The sequence below is a fragment of the Chroicocephalus ridibundus genome, chromosome 1 (genome assembly GCF_963924245.1).
Source record: "Chroicocephalus ridibundus chromosome 1, bChrRid1.1, whole genome shotgun sequence".
Lineage (NCBI taxonomy): Eukaryota > Metazoa > Chordata > Aves > Charadriiformes > Laridae > Chroicocephalus > Chroicocephalus ridibundus.
Window position 1 is genome coordinate 163,324,493 of NC_086284.1, and position 6,383 is coordinate 163,330,875.

Consider the following 6,383-nt stretch of genomic DNA (forward strand, 5'->3'; position numbering starts at 1 on the left):
TCCTTCTGAGACATTTCCACTGAAAGAAGGAAGGGGTCTTGAAGAGAGAGGCTATTCTGGCACTCAAATCCATCAGGCACCAGCATCACATGTATGGATGGGAAAGCCATTCTGGAAAACTGTGTAGCTCATAGCTCCAAAGAAGCCAGGTTCCTCCGTTACTCTGTACTCTCAAAAAAAGTGCAGCAGCACTCTTCTAGTAATGCCAAACGAGCAACCTGGGTGGAGTGAGTGGAAGCAAAAAGGGCTTAGACACTCTGAAAGCTCACTCAGCCTTACACACCAGGATCGTTCAAAGAGGAGAGGGAGAGAAGGGGTCATGCTGTGTGTTTTCACTTAGGGCTCACCTGTGTAGCCCACACGGTTAAATGTTTATGTTACTGTTACAAATGGTAGTGCTGCTTTGGGTCAGGGTATGGTGGGCTCTACAGACAGAGGTTGTCTCTGCTGAGGAGCTTGCTCTGTTGCTACCCGAGTTTAGCAAGATTAGTAGAGTGAGAAGCAGTCACTGTAGAGGTTGTGGATTTGGGCTTGCAGGGGACCCTAACACTGGGAGAAATTACAGATTTCATCTATAACAAGAACAATATTGCTGAAGTGCCAGATTACATATCTTTACATTTAATGAGTCCAGTCAGATGCAGAGGATGACGCAGCAGCTGGGTCAAAACATAGACCCTCAAACCAATCCAGAACTATTGCCTTTATTAGATATTTCTACAGCTTTGGCAAGTTTGTTTTCAAGTGACTACAGCAACAGGAGAGGGGCACATTGTCCCCAAAGAAATTGCTAGTGTAAGAAGGCCAAGTTTGCAGGGTGATGAGTTCTTTAATCTCTGGCTAAGAGGAGTGAGACCTATGAGGGCTCAGCACATCTCAAGATCAAGACTAAACACGGCTTCCTGCCTCACACTTCCCAATTTCCAGAAATAATTCTCTTCCTGTTACCCTACTTATATACTCTTAGACCATTCACAATAATCCCTCTACAGTTCTAAATGCCACAGGAGAAGAATGGAACAAAGGCAATGCAAATGCCAGGATGTCCTGTGTGACTGCTTGTGCTGTGGCTAGATGCTGTGCTGAGATTTCATCTTTCCTACAAAGAATCATTAAAAATGATAATACAAAACAAGAATACAGAATAAAAACACTGTGGCAGATTCTTACAACAGTCGCATCTTACTGAATAGCGCAACACAGAATGACATCTATAGAAGAGTAAGGAGAGAGAAATTAATAGTCTGGAGGAAATAGAGAGATTTTAAATTACATTTTAAATTACTTGAAATGAGAAGCTGATGAGACAGGGAGCTGCAGGAAGTCTGCTTCCAATGGCAAACTAAGAGTGCTGCTATTTGTGGAGAGAAGGGGCAGTGCTGTAGGAAAAAAAGGGGCACAAGAGAGATGCAGGAAGGGAGATGAAGGGCATGAAGTCGGAAGCAACTGCATAGGATGGTAATGGAACTGAACAGAGTGTTTGTGGATTGAGTGCTGCAGTGGAGTTTTTCGGTACATAGGAGAAAATCAGACAGCAATAGCATATGAAAACTGGTATCTAGGAATCTTCATCCTGGGGAGGCCAGCTCAGAAGGAGCGGCTGTAATGAGATGTAAAATAGATGGAGTTGATGCAGCTGTTGATGCAGAGCAGAGGTGTTAATAGACAGATGCACCAGCAGAGGAGATGTTAGGAAAAATAAATTGGGGTTAGGGTGATGATTATAGAACTGGAAGCCAATGGGCAGAGAAGACAGCAGTGAGATATGATGCCAAAAAAGATGCTAAAATTTAAGAGTTTTCACTGGAGAAAGTTGAAAAAAGTCACATATCTGTATGCTTAGACAAGCAGAGGGGGTGATCAGAGTAGTCATCTCTAGCATCCAAAGCTGAGGGTCCCAAAGCACTTAAGAAACATTATTCACACCATATCTGCATGCTGGTGGTTTTGTTAGACCAATTTAACTAGCAAACTAAGGCAAGAAGATTTGTGGTTTTGCCAGAGAATCAGAGGTGGAGATGTTATAGATAGAGATAGGGAGATAGGGATAGAGATAGAGACAGCGATGGAGATGGAGATGGAGATGAGATAGAGATAGGGAGATAAATACAGATGGAGAAATCTTCAGCGGTCCTCTTTTCTTATCTTCAGGTTCATATAACTTGAGGATTAACATAAAAGACAGTTTAAACATCAAATATATAGGAGAGTAATCTCCAGCGGAACACTGTGACCAGAAGGGAAGAAAGGAGAAGGGAGATACAGGGCACAGAGGTCTAACAATTAAAATGAGTAGGTTTCCATGCAAAAGTGGTGCTAGTGCTGCCCTGAGAGTGCATAAAAAAATTCCTGTGTTAGACAGGAGTGGAACTCTGGCAGGGACCAAGTATGAGATTATAAGGTTGCAATACATAACTCCCTCAGTTTCTGACCTATATCTTCTTCCAAGCTAAATGTTGCGCAAACAATTCACTTAGCCTCATAACACTATTAAAGTAACGTGTTCATTAGTTTGCAGAAGCGCAGAGGCACTGAAAAATTCAGAAGATAATTGTAAGCCCACCAAAGTGGAAGTATTTGCACTGATTTTAGTGGGACCTGCGTGCTATTATAAATGAGTTAGGTACCGATGGATACCCAAGATACCTGTTCCAGATTGTGTCTTGAAGCTAGAACTCCTGCGCTCCATGCAAGACTCCTTTTTCTCATGCAACATTTTCTTCCATTGAATGGTAAACTTTGAAATGTTTGCTACTTGAAGATGGCTGGAAAAACAAAAGTGTCATCTCAAGATCCCCGTGGCTTGATTTCTTCAAAAAGGGAAAGGCTTCCTTTTTTACTTGAAAGAGATAGTGGGAGAAGACTGGGATTCCCAGGATGAATTTACCACCATGATGAATTGCTGGGATGAGAACTGTTTTGTCTCCCTTTCTCTTTGCATGCTGTGCTGAGGTTTGTATGTACAGCAGCCTCCTAATCAATAGGAATCGAAAAAAAAATAATCAATGCCTGCAACCCATTAGCTCTAACAGAGGGCAGGCTGCTAACAAGTCACTCTAGCTGGAATTCCAGTATTTGGTAAAGTATCCTCAGTGACAATTATGTATACATATACATACAAACTTACTGAAGAAGACTGGCAGAGAAAATAAGTTGTGAGAATGTTCCCCCTCCCACAAGTATGTCCATCCCCGTGTATTTGCATAACTATGTTAAACTAAAGACACTAACCCCCACTCAGATGCTGTCCCTCATACTTTTCCACTCCAGAGCACATATTTTTCTACACTCGATCTATAATCCTAGGCTACCTTTATGATGGACCGTTTTGCATATAAATAAGTAGATGCCTCTGCACCTGCATAAACCATAGAGCATAGAAATCCAATTTGAGACCCACTTATTCACAAGCATACAGCTATTCCTTCTCCCTTGCTGTATCCCCAGATCCTTCATGGAAATCCTCTTTTTTCTTACCACTCATACCCAAAACCAGGCAGAGATAGTTCCCACCGACATCCACAATACACCCAACCCTGGGAGCATATTCCAGGAAACAAAAAGTTAGTGAAAAGGTTATGGCACCGGTTTTATAATCAGAATCTGCTCTAAGGCCAAGGCACAAGGAAAGGGTCTCCAAAAGGGATCAGAGAAGCAAAAGGTCTCACTGCCCATTGTGCATGAAATAAGGGCACAAATGACTGTCTTGCTCCCAATAAAGCCTTTGTCCGTCCATCCACTGACTATAATTAGAATAGACTCTTGTTCCTGATCTGCCTCTTATGGAATGGATGGTCTCTCCTGGTCAACTTCAGAATCCACAAATTAAAAAAGTTATCTTTTTTGACAAACAGGTTTATGAAAATCCTGTGAGGAAATGTGCATTGGCTGTGGTTTGGTTCTTTAAGAAGAAAAAAGCCTGTTTTCATGTAAACATAGCAGTAATCAGAGAATTGCAAAGAATAAAGCAAGAAAGAGAGAGGCCTTGTTTTTTTCTGAACTGAAGGTTTTCAGAATCTTTGTGGAAGCATCAGCACAATGATAAATGCTGAGGGAAAGGTAAGGCCTACAGTAAGGATGGTTCATGTTGACACTGATCGATATTCCGTGATACCAGGCTTTCTTCCAGTGTAAAGGGCACAGATGGGGACAGAGAAGATGATCCTGTGCAACCTCATCTGTTCAGAATCATCATTTAAAGACACAATCCAGCCCAAACATGAGCTTTTGCCATCTGGTCTTCAGCAGATGCAGAGGTATCACTGGGGCTTCCTGTACGGGGCAGACTTGCTCTCCTAGGTCTGGTGGTACTGAGGCAGATAACCCCTCTGCAAGCCAGCTATACACACTTTGATCTTCTTTAGGACATCCCTAGCTCTTCTTCTGTCAGATAGTTTAGGGTATCAGGGGAGGAATATTGAAGTTTTGATTTCTCTGATGCTCAGTAATAAATCAGGGTTAAAAGAGACTCTTGAAGGAGCATCCTAGGAAAAACAAGAGAAACTGTTAGTCTCTGGGATAGGTTATTCAGTCCCTCTGACTTTTCAGAGGGACAGATCAAGAGAAGCACATATCACAACACCTATTCAGGAGTTCAGTGAGCGGGCAATCTTAGGAAATTCAAAATCACCAGGTCCCACTGATGTCAGTAACAGGCTACCGATTTTAATTCAAGAGGGTTTTTTTTCTGTAGTCTGACATAGTCGGGGAGACATCCCATGAGATGTACGTGTACTTCGGACCTGGTTTTAGAGAAAGCCAGCTGGTGTATTGTGTCCAGAGGAGCTGTTATCTGAATTCCTAGGATTTGGTTTTACATTACCATTGTAATGGTTTAGGATCCCCAATGTGAATTCCTATAGAGGAAGTAGGTTAAACACATCAGATCAAGCCAGTCAGATGCTAGACTGGAGCATTATGATGATGCACAGAATAGTATGCCATGGATAGAAATTGTAGAGGTGATATTCTCTGCCCTGGGAATAGAGACCTATTTTAAAAAGAAAGGAAAACACATACGTCTTTTTAGGCTTCTAACTCCATGTTTAGACATCGAAGAACTGTCCTGATTTTCAGTTGTGCTGAGCAGTCAGCATCTCACATTGATTTTGCAGAGATGTAGAGGCTCCAAATACCTCTGAAAATGTGAATGTCTGTTTTGATGTCTTAATGTCATTTTAGCAGATTAACTTTGACCTTGTATAACAACAAAATTCTTAATGTAAATGAAATCAGAAGTCCCAAGTCCAAATGCCAGGCACATCAGGATTTGCCACATTCAGTCATTCACTGCAGCTACTGACCACTTGTAAAATTCCTGGGAACAGTCTGAAAGCAGAGTTTACTCATACGGTGGCAAATCATGAGACGCGAGGAGTCTACTGCAGAGCAAAGCAATTCCCAGCAGTGCACTTGGCTCATGCAGCTCCACCAGATCAAGCTCAGGACCTTGATGATGCCTCTCTGCTGGTTATGGGGGTCTCCTTGGCAGCACCAACCCCAGCAGAGACTTGCCAAACACTCCAGCCCATCTGCCAAGGGTGTAGGGGTACAGTTCTCCCTTGTGCTTCTGTGGTTTGTTTGCTCTGTTGTTGTCCGCTTTGACGCAGTGAGCAGGTCTGGCGGGGGGCACAGGGAAGTTTATCTCAGCCGTGCTCCCCTCTCCATATCAGGGACACGGGAACATGCACAGGAGACAGCTCAGAGCAGGAAAAGGGAATCTCAGGCTGGTTATTCCCTGGGTTAAGGGGGTGGCTGGGAGATGAGCAGTCCCCTATGCAGAGCTGGTCCTCTTCCCACGCTCACCACTACTGCATTCTTTAACAGGACACTTTTCCAGGTTGCTTGATTCTGTTGGATAAAACTATTCAGTTGCCATCTTTCCAGTAGCCAGTCTGAAGCGACAAAGCACTTCTCTATTTCTCAGACCATTGGGACGCTTCTCTGCAACTGACCTATATTAGTTATAAGCTTCATTCGTTCTGGCCTGCGCTCCTCTCTCTTCTCCCACATGGAGCACTTGCACTGCTCCTCCCCCTCAAACAAACACCTTTACACATCCAAGGACATTGTAAAAATAAAATGATCACAACCTGGCCCTCCGGGAACCTCAGTTTTACAGTTTGTCCCGCTCTGATGCCAACAGAATTCACAACCCAGTTCAAGAGAGACAGACAGTGAGTGAGAGCAAGCAGGCAGACAGGCACAGGCAGAAGGAGACAGAGGAATCAGGGAGAGATAAAAAGCAGCAGAAGAAAAGAAACAGGGCAGCCGGAAGGAATAAACTGCAGCAACAAGGGAAGGCATGTAAACTAGGAGTCTAGAACACAATAGAGAAAGGGGGATGGAGTTACCGGGAAGAGTAAAAATTTAGAATTATAGAA